Source organism: Pelophylax lessonae (genome assembly GCF_965119305.1).
Source record: "Pelophylax lessonae genome assembly, chromosome: 5".
NCBI classification, from domain to species: domain Eukaryota; kingdom Metazoa; phylum Chordata; class Amphibia; order Anura; family Ranidae; genus Pelophylax; species Pelophylax lessonae.
In genome coordinates, this window is record NC_138772.1 from 455,285,637 (window position 1) to 455,301,619 (window position 15,983).

The following is a 15,983-nucleotide window of genomic DNA, read 5'->3' on the forward strand; positions in this document are numbered from 1 at the left end:
TGAACATCATATTGTTTTTTTATTATTTCAAATGCAGCTTTTATTTATACATACAGTAGCATTTATTTTCGTATGCGCTGATAATACACATGTTTTGAGCTTCATAAAACCTGCCATCTACTGTTCTGGCAGTGGTAATTTTTATAATTGTAACGAGTAACTATGCAGCACAAAAAAAAAAATATTGGTGTAGAAGTATTGAAATCATTGAAAAAATGTAGTGAAGTAAAAGTGGAAGTAGGAGAAAAAAATTCTACTCTAGGAAAGTACAGATACCGCCTTTCGGTACTTAAGTACAGTAGTGAAGTAGTTCTACTTAGTTACTATACATCTCTGGTCTAGAGGAGTGTTTAAAGAGCTGAAGCTCATGGGCCCTGGTTCATATTTTGCACTGGAACAAAGGGCTATCATGTTACTCTAAAGAGTGTTGATTATGTAAATATGGTTTTAGGAATTATTTTGTTTCTGATTTTCACCCAGAAAACATATACATTTAGATGATGACAGTCTTTAAATATCCATTTTTTATGAGTTGTTTCTTTCTACTTGTTTTTTTTTTTTTTTTTTTATCCTGTTCTAAGAAACCAAAATGTAACAATTTTGATGAAAACATCCAGTTTCTTCAATTCATCAACACTAATGTGCAACATTCAATCCCATTTTCAGAAATAAATTCTTCTAATTCCTTTCTTTAAGTAAATCTCACAGACTTCTGTTAAACATCAGTGGAAGGCAATGTCATCCAGTACTTAAATAATAAAAGGAAATCAGGCATCCTAACTTCTATACCTTGCAAAGAAGAGCTTGGCAGACCTTTTACAACCTAAAAGGCTACGCGTAACTCCCAGACGCCTATCAAACACGCTCTTTACCTTATACACAAAAGCCTCACAACTCCCCCAGATGAACACCCCTGTCTTATATAAAAAATGGGGGACAGCCTTGCAGAGGGAGTTTACTCTGATATAAATAGAAAAGATAATCCTACTGACACATAAGTCTTTCATAGCAAATCAAATTTAAGAACAGGAATACAAAAGTATATCCCACTAGTAAGGAGTACCATCTATCCCACATAAATATAACAGATACCAGAGACCTGCTGGCAATGTGAGAAGTCCTCGGGGACAATGCTTCATATTATATTCTTGTACTGTGCATCTATTCACCAATTCTGGAATACTGTGAAAAAGGTAATCCATCACATCTCCTTCCCCTTAGATGATAATTTAGCAACTTACCTCCTACATTTGAATGATATATAGGGGTTGATTTACTAAAACGGGAGATAGCAAAATCTAGTGCAGCTGTGCATGATAGCCAATCAGCTTCTAACTTCAGCTTGTTCAATTAAAGTGATTGTAAAGTCTAGTTTTTTTTTTAAATAACAAACATGTTATACTTACCTGTTCTATGCAATTGGTTTTGCAAAGAGTGGCCCAGGTCCTCCTCTTCCCAGGTCCCTCTTCAGCTCTCCTTGCCCCTCCCTCCCGTTGAGAGCCCCCACAGCAAGGAGTTGAGTCACAGCTCCCTATGTCCATTTAGACACAGAGCCGCAACCTGGCCCTTCCCCCTCTCTCTCCTGATTGGCTGAATTATTTTGATTGACAGCAGTGGGAGCCAATCAAACAGCACTGTTGTCTAAGCCAATAAGGAGGGAGTCCCAGGCTGCTTAGACACTCCTGTAACATCACTGGATAAAGACAAGCTCAGGTAACTATTAGGGGGGCTAACGAGGGCTGCTGCACACAGAAGGTTTTTTTAAGCTTTGACAAAAGAAAAACCTGGAAGCTGATTAGTTTCTATGCAGTGTTGCACCTGATTTTGCACTCTCTAGTTCTAGAAAATCAACCCTATAGAGTTCCATGTAGAAAAACATTCTCACTAAACACCTAATTATTGCAGCTAGAGCTTGTATACCTACTTTATGGAAACAAAATGCCCCACCTCCCATGTCACTTTGTCTCAAGAAAGTTTAGGATATCAGGCAAATTTAAGATATGGTTCCAGACAGAGTGCTTCAGAAAAAGGACAATGATAGGTGAATAGTAGGGATGATCGAACTTTTGAAAAGTTTGGTTTGGCCAGAACATCCGAACTTCCCGAAAGTTCGGCCGGATTTCAGAACCCCATTGAAATCAATGGGACCCGAACTTCGGTAATCAAAAAACACAATTTTTAAGCCCTAAAACCCAATAAATGCCCCTAAAAACTCCCTAGGGTTCTGGGTCATGCCCCATTAACTATTAATCACACAAAAAAAGTTCTTAAAAATTGTCATTTTTGATAAAAAAAAGCCAATTATTGAAAAAAAAAAGAGAGAGATTTTTTGATTTTGACTTTGGATTTAGTATCTGGTGGGTCTAAAAAGTGTACATGTGAAGTTTCAGCTCTGTAGCATGTCCAGAACCATGAAAAAAAAAAGATAATTTTTCAGTAGAACAGGGATGTGGGACCCTCCTTTTACACCTATATGATCTTTTTTTTCTGGTTCTGGACATGCTACAGAGCTGAAATTTCACAGGTACACCTTTTAGACCCCCCCAGACACAAAATCACACAAAAAAAGTTCTTAAAAATTGTCATTTTTGATAAAAAAAAAGCCAATTATTGAAAAATTAAAAAAAAAAAGAGATTTTTTGATTTTTGGATTTTGTATCTGGGGGGTCTAAAAAGTGTACATGTGAAGTTTCAGCTCTGTAGCATGTCCAGAACCATAAAAAAAAAGATTGTTTGTATTAGAACACTTTCAGCTCAGGGGGTTGGCTTCTCACACCTTGCCGGTTTAATAGCAGGCATTTTTTTGGGGTTTTTTGCAGTCAGGAAAAACATCTGAACTTGTGTATAGTGGTACTGTGCACAAGTTCAGATGTTTTGCCTGCCTCCAAAAACCCCCAAAAAATGCCAGCAAAAACACACCTGGGCATTTTTTTTTTTTGACGCTAGCGTTTTTTTGGCATTTTTGGGGGTTCTTTTGAGGCAGGCAAAACATCTGAACTTGTGTATAGTGGTATATATACACACATAATTATATGTATATAGACACCTAGCCATATATAGGTGTGATAGTAGCAGAAATATATTACTGTAAATGATTTCATTAGTGCAAGCATATATTTCTGCTACTATCACACCTATATATGTCTAGGTGTGTATATAAATATATGTATGTGTGTATATACACCACTATACACAAGTTCAGATGTTTTGCCTGCCTCCAAAACCCCCCAAAAAATGCCAGCAAAAACACACCTGGGCATTTTTTTTTTGACGCTAGCGTTTTTTTGGCATTTTTTTGGGGTTCTTTTGAGGCAGGCAAAACATCTGAACTTGTGTATAGTGGTATATATACACACATAATTATATGTATATAGACACCTAGCCATATATAGGTGTGATAGTAGCAGAAATATATTACTGTAAATGATTTCATTAGCGCAAGCATATATTTCTGCTACTATCACACCTATATATGTCTAGGGGTATATATACAGACATATATGTGTATATATACCCCCTATACACATGTTCAGATGTCATGTCTGACATCAAACATGTCCTCAAAAAAGCACTGGCAATGGCAACCACTGCAGCATGAAAAATGCTTGCTGGTGAGAAGCCATATTCCTGTCCCGAAGCAACTCAGAGAAATGATCATTTCTCTATAGCGGTCATCCTGCTATGGAAGGGTTTTGTCACCCTTCCATAGCAGTCACTGTCAGTTAACCCTACACTACACTACGGTCCCCTTACACTTAACACTTTCCCTACAGAAACTACATTTTTGAAGCTAACTTAAGTGTAAAGGAGCACTCTAACTACACTAGATATCCCTTTCCTCACACTAATAAATGCTAAATGACACTTTTAAAGTAAAATTAACAGAACTGCTTCCACTCTCTTCCATGTCCAGTATAACAATGCTAGGAATATGGCGGGGGCTATCTTATATACTGGGGGGCGTATTCACTAATGATTGGTCTAGGGACCCCCTAGTCACTCCAATCACATTCCTAGCATTCTCCTGCCCCCTCAATTGGCTTTTGCTAATGGTTCTGGTCCAATCACGGGCTTTTAAAGCCCACTTCCTGAAGCATTGCATTTTGGTCGGTTCTGGTTGCCGAATTCCGAACTTTTTGGGCAAAAAGTTCTAAATTCGTCCGAACCTCGAACACCCAATGTTCAGGCCGAACCGATGGTGGACCCGAACCGTTCGATTATCCCTAGTGAATAGTGCTGCGCTGCCTTTTTGGTGATGTGCTGCAATAATAATCAAAGTAACTTAAATTCACTATTTAAAGTAAATAATCACTTTTCTACAAATATTGAAACATCTTAATGACAAAGTGCATAAACCACATATGAGCTCCTCCAAAAGTGCGTCAGACCATTGTGCACTCACGATAATTAAAAATAGTAATATATACAAAATAATCACAAACAATAAAATAAAATATAAACTGCAATTGACATATGCAAAAATCCCTTCATATATATATCCAGGTGTATTCCTTCACCAATAATAGTATTAGTGTATGATGCTTTTCTTCATTCAAGTGACACCAATGTGCTCTCTAGCCTCTCACCTGAAGATTACTTAAAGAGGTTGTAAACCTCAGAATTTTTTAATTTAAAAAACGAACACCTGAAAGACAAACACATAATGAGCTAGTATGCATCGCATACTAGCTCATAATGAAATACTTACCTTAGAACAAAGCCTCAAAGTGCCGACCGCTCACCTTTCTCATGGGTGACATGCTGTGTCGCCCTTCTTCCGGGTTTGCGGCATCCAGCCATCTGACTGGCTGGAGCCACGATGACGTCACTCCCGCACATGCGCGCGGGAGCCGACGGCCACAGCATGGGGCTCTGAAGGAACAGCACGAGGGGCCATTCCTTCAGAGCGCATGCGCCAGTGATGTCACCTACTGCATGCAAAGTAAATATCTCCTAAACGGTACATGTTTAGGAGATATTTACATTACCTTTAGGTAAGCCTTAATATAGGCTTACCTATAGGTACAAGTTGCAGAGGAGGGTTTACTTCCTCTTTAAAATAAGCATGCAGTATTACATCCTCATTGGAGTTGTTATGTAGCTTGTTCGCCACTAGATGTTCTCTGAGCTTATTCCCAATACTTTGATAGCTCTGTGGATAGTAGGTGTTCTCAGAGGCTTCTAAAGGTACTCTTGCCATGAGATGCAGAGTGGGAATATTTAAAGGATACTCTCATAATGTAGTATGTTAAAATATTTATTAAAATAAAGCAGCATAAACTTACATTTTAGTTAAAAACATCCGGCAACTATTCCCGAGTGCCATGCTCGTATCAGTGTCTACGTCACTTCCGTATCCTCCGCTCATGCCCTACGCGTTACGTCACACTAATGTGACCTTTTCAGGTTATTAAATAGACGCAGCCATCACCATCACCCAATCACACTGTCTCTTACCATCATGTGTGGACCCTCACAGAGCGAGAATTCAATGAAGATGTTTCGCCACTTTCCTCTTACTACAACTCTCCCACTCTGCCAATGTTCTCCACTAAAGTCTCCCAGGTGTAATTTAAGGAAAAACACAGAATGCATAACATAGTATTTCCACAAGGATTTAATGCTTTAAAAGAATTGCACTCACTTTAATAAAAGTATCAATCCACATGTCAAAACGCCCAAAGTTTCCAACCAACAAAATGCATCCCAATGCACGATGACGTCACACACCATGACTCCTCTTTTACTTGGATGTTGAATTGGATGTTGCAATCTAATCCATATTTTAGCGCTTCACCTTTTGTATACGTGTTTACATATATTGTTTTTTTTTACAGCAATATCGTGCTTGCAGCTTTTATAACATTTCTTTCATAATTTTTGTGATCCATGTAATTTATCACCTAGCGCAGCTGGTTAATATATATACTAAATTGAAGATATGACAGCCTCCCAAGAATCTACATTATCCCAACATGAACGTAAGCCCACTAGAACAGTGACATTTGATCCACACTAGGCCACTGGATGCAGTACGATCTAGCTGGGCACACAAGCAAGCACAACTTCCTGCCTCCCCCCCTCCCCGGCCCCCACTTTTTTTTCTCTCTCTCCTCCTTTTCACGCTTTCAACACCTTTTGAATGCATCTACCCCCTAATTTCTGACTGCCGATGCTTCTCTTTCTTGTGGTTTCCTCTTATTCTTTGGCAGTGTCAAAATCCAGTTGATTCCATTCTTTTTATTACATAAATTACTCTCAATGTACCCAGTGGTATGATATTACTGTCCAGTCTTGTTCTGGGATTGCTGGACCCTGTGGAGCTACAGCCAGTGCTGTATCTTGGCCTAGGCCAACAAGGCCCAGGCCTAGGGTGGCACTTTGCAGGGGGGCAGCAAAAAAGCTGCACCCTGCACAAAAAAAGAAAAAAAAAACAGCCTCCTCCCTGCTCCCACACGAACAGGGTCCCCACAAGCGTGCGCTACACTTTTAGTATAGTGCCAGTCTTATGGGGCGAATTGGGCCAGAGGGCAGAGTCCAGGAGGCAAATCATTGTGGCACCCCCATAAAGTGGTCACACTGCTACTTGCCAGTATGATAATACTGGCCGGTGAGGACATTCGAACAGACCGCAGGCCGCCAACCACACTTAATACAACTGGTCCGCCGGCCGCCAATGCTAATAAGTGTGGCACTCCCTAATGCTGCGCCTACCCTCTTCCGCCCCCAGGTATGGCCGGCATCATGTCAATAATATAATTTCATTTCTTTAAACTTACTTGTCCTTGAGCGAGCATATTGAATTGCATCATATTCAATTAAGACTTTGATTTGTATATGATGGCAATAATATTTTGGACCTGCTCACCTCATATGTGCTATCCCAATATGGCACTGGATTAGTAAGATTACTCCAATCTTATAAGATATTTGGACTTTTGTTTGCTGCCACTGATTATTTCACTTATTTGTATAATGACTCTGGACGTCCTAGTCATTATACAAATAAGTGAAATATTCCTATAATTACAATCAGTGACAGCAAACACAAGTCCAAATTTCTTAGGCTGCACTAATGGGCACTAATAGGCTGCACTGATGGCCACTGATGAGGCTACATTTATATGCTGCACTGATGAGGCTGCACTGATGGGCACTGATGAGGCTGAACTTATGGGAACTGATGAGGCTATGCTGATGGGCACTGAAACACTGTGGTTGTGGTCTGTGGTTTACAGATGACAGAATGGGTCAGAAACAGGAAGGGGTGTGGCCTTTACAGGAAGGGGTGGGTCATATTTAAATTAGGGGTGCACAAGTTTATTCAGGCCTAGGGCAGCACAAAACCTAAATACACCACTGGCTACAGCCACCCTGCTTAGTCCCTATCATCTGCCTGTTTAGGATCTATCATCTGCACCTAACTCCCTGGGTGCACCTGAGTCCTTGTGATTGCATACAAAGTACCCCAGAAAAGTGGCAGTTAAAGGTGCACAGTGGTACAATAGCAACTCTAAAGTCTGAGTTAATAGCTGTAACTTACATGACATAGTTCTTAGCAAAATTCTTCTGTATTAACATGCTACTTAAGCTTTTTAATTACAAACACTTTCTCAGAATTTGTTCAGGAAGCTCACCCTGTTTACTGTACCTCCAGCCTTTTGTGAAATTTTTTGTCCTTTGTGTGTAAAAACCAGACACACATATGGATAGCCTGAGGAAGGTGAGAAATATTTGTGAGATTGTAGCTGTCAGTTCCAATCTTGTGGATTATATCATGACATGTAAATATTTAACATGGAAATATTTTCTCATACGAATGTAAATATGACGTGCACTTGACAAACCAGGGCAAAATTCCAATCCAACAAACAAGTTAGGATATTACTAATGCAAAGTGTTATACTGTGTATACCAAATGTATGTCCTAGTTAAAACATAATTTTAATAATATGCTTTTCAAATTTTATATTTTATTGCAATAGTTTTTATTGAGTTTCAAGGAGAAGAAGATACAAATCAGACACAATAATTGAGCTTCTTGGATACAATACGCTCATAACAGAAATGCTGATGAACAGACTTAACAAGAATCACATGAGTTATAGTGCTGAGAAGAACAGTTAGAATAACATCTGAGGCTTCTAAAAAAAAAAAGCGTGTAGCAAGTGAAATATCGAGGGAATGGGTTAAGAGACCTGGTTTATCTCCCTTAGCATATATTATGGAAAACTGGGCTATCTGTGCTCAAATTTTATATTTATACATGCTATCCAAACCCCATGCTATGTTGTTGATGTTGGAAATCTATGGATGACTTTGTAGCTGGTACAATTTTTATATACAAAAAATAAATATTGAACTAAGGAGTGCACTCAATATGTACCAAAAATCCACACCCAGATGTTTAGAAAAAAAAAAAAAAAAAAAGAAATGACAATATGGCTACAGTTTCAGGCAATAAGCCCTTCATCGGGCCAGAAAGTCCTCTCTTGGTCTGATGAAAGGCTTGTTGCCCAAAATATTTTAAATGAATATTTTCTATTCCCGACAGGGTTGCCTGAGTATCTGCATTACTGAACTCCTGTGCATGCATGGGACCTACGTCATCCTATGCTGCTTAACCAAGATGGCCGAAGACCAGGACTGTTGAAGATGTCATTGAGATACCTCACAAGCATCAGACCTTTGGAACAAAGGTAATTTTTCACATCTGTATTTTTACTTTATTGCCTCTCTTTGAGTAATACCTTTTAAGCAGTTGCAGCAACATTTTTTTTCCTTTTTGGGATAAAGGCTTTACATAAATGAATGAAAGATGATGGTTGTAAGAACCTCTGTCAGTGTTAAACAATTTTTCTCAACCCTCTAGCTGCCACTTTTGCTGGATAATTTGGTCTGGTAAAGAATGCTGAAAAATGACTTACTGGCCCAATCACCAGGTGAAAAAAAAGGAAAAATGGTCTAAAAACTAAAATTAATGCAGCCATCACATGTAAAGATTAGATGGGGCGGCTGCAATATATTATTTTTTTTCAGAAATAGAAGTGCTTTAAAGATATTGTAAACACTATTTTTTAAAAAAATAACAAACATGTTATACTTACCTACTCATCCTCTTCTCGGGTCCTCCGCTGGTGCTCCTGGCTCCTCCTCTTCTCCCTGTGCCACCATAGGAAACCACTTTCTAGAGTGGCACATCTGCCTGCTCGATCCCAAGCCACCCGCTCCTTTGTCATGGAATTTGATTGACAGCAGCAGGATCCAATGGCTCCCACTGCTATTAATCTGCCCTGTAAGGAGAGAAAGAGTGGAGAGATCTGCTGCTCTTGGGCACAGCACTGGTTTGACAATGGTCCCAGGTAAGTATAAGAAGAAGCCAAGAGGGGAGCTGCATACAGAGGGTTTTTGCCTTAATGCATATAATGCATTAAGGTAAAACACCTTCTACCTTTACAACCACTTTAACTCTCACTAGTCCAGCCAAGGTTTGTTTTACGTTTTGGCCAAAAATTTAAATAAAAAAAGAGAAAATATTCCATATCTGCTATTTGACGCCTGTGAGGAACACTACCACCTCTACTTAATAAATGCATTATAAATGAAATACTTTCTGAAATAACATTTTGTGGAATAGCTGGAAGAGTCCACATTGCTGTTATATATACATCTAACAGGGCCATGCTTACATCTCATAGCTGGAAGCTAGTCATTTCTGGATTATATGACTTGCTTTCTTCTTAGGCTACTTTGTGCCAAATCTTTAAAGTGGTTTATAAGAATCTCTGATACTTTTACTGCCTGGGTTGTTGTCTGCAATCTTAAAGCTATTTTTTTTAAGTAGAAAGAAAGTAAAGTTTGAAAAACTAAACCTTGTAGTTTTCACATTGGTGTATGTTTTATTTATAAAGTTTGAATTTGTTAAAGAAATGCATCTAATTAAAAAGTAAATAAGTTGCTGAAATCTCAGTATCTATTCCTCTTCTTCCAAAAAAGAAAGGAAAACATGCCTAGGTTTGTTAAACTAGGTTCACAATATATGCGGGTGCTGGACTGTGCATAATCGCAATGCTTTTAGCAGAGGTGCCATTAATTCTAATTAGCACCCCCACGCACTGGAAACAGCAGCATGGTTCCATGTGCTGGGAACCGCATAACACTATGCGATTTCCCTGCAGCTTCATTTTTGGAAGTGGTGCAGGGACCTTTTCTCTGTGTTTTCTGTAGGTACAGCAGCCCATTCAAATGAATAGGCACTATGCCTGCGCAAATGCAGCTGCCAGGAAACCGCCATAGTATGAACTCTGCCTCATAAAATATTTAAGACCAATTTACACTATAGTGCTTTAGTGCATGTGATGCACAAAAACACGTGTAATCATTCACCATATTAAAAATGTAGTCTGTTCCAATCTCAGAGCTTCAGTGCAGTGCTTTTTTAAAAAATACAAAATAACAGTTCTGTGTTTGGGAGGCCAATAAATGTCAAAGACACTACATCAAAATGCAAATAACGTGTGTTTTGATTTGTTGGCAACAGGTATTAAAATATAACTAAAGGCATTTTTTTTAAGGTTTGGGTAAAGTCAACAGGGATTAGAACATCTGTCTATTTTTCATTGCTGTCGATGCAATGCTATCCATTTGTCACAGTAACCGTTATCACCAAAAGTTAAAGAAAAAAAAAACACACCAGTTCTGGTGACTCTGGTGACTTCCAGAGATTTCCTCACTTTGGAGGGATTTACGCTGACTTTCTACTTTTTCTGTGTGACAGGAAGTGAAGGGAAATTTCCCCAATGAAACACAAATGGCACACATATGGCAGAAAGGGGGTTATAACCCCTTCTTACTCTATCCAAAATGAAAAAAAAGTTTTACCTTTCGTTCTACTTTACCAAGTCTTGGTCAGTGACTATTAACCCTGTCCATTAAAAGTTCTAAATAAAGAAATGCACTGAAAATTTTTGTAAACACTCATCAAAAGAAACGCATGCTAATGCATGAAGAAAATATACATTACCAGATAAAAACCGACCTACCTAACACACAAAAAAAATGTACTTGTATGCGCATGCATAGATTCAAATGGGTCAAAGTTACAGCGATTCCTTTCTTGATAATCTAAAATCGTAACTTGTTTTAAGCTGCTGATAATGTAAATTAACAAAATAAAATGGTGCCAACACTTCAACCAATTACTAAAATAGTGTGAATGACTTTTAAACAATTCACATATAAATAAATGTATACAATTCACATGCATAAGTGTCCATATAAATCCAAGTGCCTTCAATCTACCGCAAGTTACTCTTCACAATCCATGCAAATGTGATTTTGAGTACCTTTGCAAATTTCACAAAAGGAACTGACCCCCTCACACTGTGTGTACAAAACCAAAGTGACTACGGTGTGCTCTTACCTTACTCTAACTCAGAGCCAACATAGATGCCACCATAGTGCAGTAGTTTGAATCCCCAATTTATTTATTTTTTTTAATTTCACTTACATTTATAATAGGTTAAGATCATATTGTATAAAAAGCATTCACTCAAGACATACAGCTCTTCCGCTACACTTCCGGTCCTCTGGTCTCAGCGTTACCTAGTTCCGCCAGATAAGTATTGTCACAAGTCACGACTTCATCAGCTGTCTTTCCTTACCTTGATGCTTGGGAAGTGCCTTTTAGTAGAACCTCTCTATTACGTTCCAGATTTAAAATATGTTTACTGCTCAGATCTGTGTGGAACATTTTACTACTCCTAAATAGTGTTGAGCGAACACGGACTGTATTATTCGTGTTCGTACCGAATAATTGGATTTTTTTTACCCGAACACGGACACGGACACTTTACTGTATGTTCGGGTAAAAATCCGTGTTCGGTCGTTTTATTTCCGGGTTTTGCATGCTTTGGCGCTCTTTTCATGGCGGGCTTTCAACAGCCAATCAACAATCGTTTAACTGGTGTGCCTTAAGCCATCCCAGCCATGCCTGCAAATGTCTTAGTAGCTGTGATTGGCCGTCTGAAGCATGTGACCAAGTCTTTATAAGTTCGAGGCAGCCGCCGCAGCAGCGTCATTCTGCTGCTTAGCTAAGGGACAGAGCACACATCAATGTGCTGGCTGCTGATTAGGGAAAGATAGGCAGGAAAAAACCATTTGTGTCCGGATAGAATTGAGGGACAGGTCGGAGTGTTTAGGCAGGGCGAGTTGTAGGCATTTTAGGGATAGAGTCTGCTGAATTATAGGGTCAGTGTCTTCTACAAACTACAATCGATATTGCTGTGTGGGGGGTGGGGTGAATCTGCACTCAATCCTGATCTACGATCTCTTCTCAATCCTGTTAGGGACAGAGTCTGCTGAATTTTAGGGAAACTGTGTTCTACAAACTACAATCGATATTGCTGTGTGGTGTGGGATTGGAGATAGGCAGGTGTCAGTGATCCACATCCATTTTTCTGTGTGTGAGCTGCAGTGAACACAATCTTTTTGGGCTGCAGTGAACACAATCTTTTTGGGCTGCAGTGAACACAATCTTTTTGGGCTGCAGTGAACACAATCTTTTTGGGCTGCAGTGAACACAATCTTTTTGGGGTGCAGTGAACAAAATCTTTTTGGGGTGCAGTGAACACAATCCTTTTTGGTGTGCAGTGAACACAATCTTTGTGGGGTGCAGTGAACAAAATCCTTTGTGGGGTGCAGTGAACACAATCTTTTTGGGGTGCAGTGAACAAAATCCTTTTTGGGGTGCAGTGAACAACATCCTTTTTGGGGTGCAGTGAACACAATCTTTTTGGGGTGCAGTGAACAAAATCCTTTGTGGGGTGCAGTGAACACAATCTTTTTGGGGTGCAGTGAACACAATCTTTTTGGGGTGGAGTGAACAACATCCTTTTTGGGGTGCAGTGAACAAAATCCTTTTTGGGGTGCAGTGAACAAAATCATTTTTGGGGTGCAGTGAACACAATCTTTTTGGGGTGCAGTGAACACAATCTTTGTGGGGTGCAGTGAACACAATCTTTTTGGGGTGGAGTGAACAACATCCTTTTTGGGGTGCAGTGAACAACATCCTTTTTGGGGTGCAGTGAACACAATCTTTTTGGGGTGCAGTGAACACAATCTTTGTGGGGTACAGTGAACAGAATCTTTGTGGGGTGCAGTGAACACAATCTTTGGGGGGTACAGTGAACACAATCTTTTTGGGGTGCAGTGAACACAATCTTTGTGGGGTGCAGTGAACACAATCTTTTTGGGGTGGAGTGAACAAAATCATTTTTGGGGTGCAGTGAACAACATCCTTTTTGGGGTGCAGTGATCAAAATCCTTTTTGGGGTGCAGTGAACACAATCTTTTTGGGGTGCAGTGAACAAAATCCTTTGTGGGGTGCAGTGAACAGAATCTTTGTGGGGTGCAGTGAACACAATCTTTGGGGGGGGGTACAGTGAACACAATCTTTTTGGGGTGCAGTGAACACAATCTTTGTGGGGTACAGTGAACAGAATCTTTGTGGGGTGCAGTGAACACAATCTTTGGGGGGTACAGTGAACACAATCTTTTTGGGGTGCAGTGAACACAATCTTTGGGGGGTACAGTGAACACAATCTTTTTGGGGTGCAGTGAACACAATCTTTGTGGGGTGCAGTGAACACAATCTTTGGGGGGGTACAGTGAACACAATCTTTTTGGGGTGCAGTGAACAACATCCTTTTAGGGTGCAGTGAACACAATCTTTGTGGGGTGCAGTGAACAACATCCTTTTAGGGTGCAGTGAACACAATCTTTGTGGGGTACAGTGAACAGAATCTTTGTGGGGTGCAGTGAACACAATCTTTGGGGGGTACAGTGAACACAATCTTTGTGAGGTGCAGTGAACACAATCTTTGTGGGGTGCAGTGAACACAATCATTGTGGGGTGCAGTGAACTCAATCTTTGTGGGGTACAGTGAACACAATCTCATACTTCTGAAGATTTGAGGGTGCTGCCTGTTCCATACTCCCCCTACTCCTCATCTAGCCTTTTAGGGGTACAAACAATAGTAATTGGGGCCTAGTGTGGTTGTGTACGTGTGATATACATACACTTTTTTTGGATCATATTTTCTATTCCGCTATTTAATCAAAAACCTTTGGGGATCAGTTAAATTGGGGGATAGTCTGTGTTGGTACGTGTGAGAGAGATCCACCTTTCCAAGTTGTTGGGGTTCATCTCATACTTCTGAAGGTTTGAGGGTGCTGCCTGTTCCATACTCCCCCTACTCCTAGCCTTTTAGGGGTACAAACAATAGTAATTGGGGCCTAGTGTGGTTGTGTACGTGTGATATACATACACTTTTTTTGGATCATATTTTCTATTCCGCTATTTAATCAAAAACCTTTGGGGATCAGTTAAATTGGGGGATAGTCTGTGTTGGTACGTGTGAGAGAGATCCACCTTTCCAAGTTGTTGGGGTTCATCTCATACTTCTGAAGGTTTGAGGGTGCTGCCTGTTCCATACTCCCCCTACTCCTCATCTAGCCTTTTAGGGGTACAAACAATAGTAATTGGGGCCTAGTGTGGTTGTGTACGTGTGATATACATACACTTTTTTTGGATCATATTTTCTATTCCGCTATTTAATCAAAAACCTTTGGGGATCAGTTAAATTGGGGGATAGTCTGTGTTGGTACGTGTGAGAGAGATCCACCTTTCCAAGTTGTTGGGGTTCATCTCATACTTCTGAAGGTTTGAGGGTGCTGCCTGTTCCATACTCCCCCTACTCCTAGCCTTTTAGGGGTACAAACAATAGTAATTGGGGCCCAGTGTGGTTGTGTACGTGTGATATACATACACTTTTTTTGGATCATATTTTCTATTCCGCTATTTAATCAAAAACCTTTGGGGATCAGTTAAATTGGGGGATAGTCTGTGTTGGTACGTGTGAGAGAGATCCACCTTTCCAAGTTGTTGGGGTTCATCTCATACTTCTGAAGGTTTGAGGGTGCTGCCTGTTCCATACCCCCCCTACTCCTCATCTAGCCTTTTAGGGGTACAAACAATAGTAATTGGGGCCTAGTGTGGTTGTGTACGTGTGATATACATACACTTTTTTTGGATCATATTTTCTATTCCGCTATTTAATCAAAAACCTTTGGGGATCAGTTAAATTGGGGGATAGTCTGTGTTGGTACGTGTGAGAGAGATCCACCTTTCCAAGTTGTTGGGGTTCATCTCATACTTCTGAAGGTTTGAGGGTGCTGCCTGTTCCATACCCCCCCTACTCCTCATCTAGCCTTTTAGGGGTACAAACAATAGTAATTGGGGCCTAGTGTGGTTGTGTACGTGTGATATACATACACTTTTTTTGGATCATATTTTCTATTCCGCTATTTAATCAAAAACCTTTGGGGATCAGTTAAATTGGGGGATAGTCTGTGTTGGTACGTGTGAGAGAGATCCACCTTTCCAAGTTGTTGGGGTTCATCTCATACTTCTGAAGGTTTGAGGGTGCTGCCTGTTCCATACTCCCCCTACTCCTCATCTAGCCTTTTAGGGGTACAAACAATAGTAATTGGGGCCTAGTGTGGTTGTGTACGTGTGATATACATACACTTTTTTTGGATCATATTTTCTATTCCGCTATTTAATCAAAAACCTTTGGGGATCAGTTAAATTGGGGGATAGTCTGTGTTGGTACGTGTGAGAGAGATCCACCTTTCCAAGTTGTTGGGGTTCATCTCATACTTCTGAAGGTTTGAGGGTGCTGCCTGTTCCATACTCCCCCTACTCCTCATCTAGCCTTTTAGGGGTACAAACAATAGTAATTGGGGCCTAGTGTGGTTGTGTACGTGTGATATACATACACTTTTTTTGGATCATATTTTCTATTCCGCTATTTAATCAAAAACCTTTGGGGATCAGTTAAATTGGGGGATAGTCTGTGTTGGTACGTGTGAGAGAGATCCACCTTTCCAAGTTGTTGGGGTTCATCTCATACTTCTGAAGG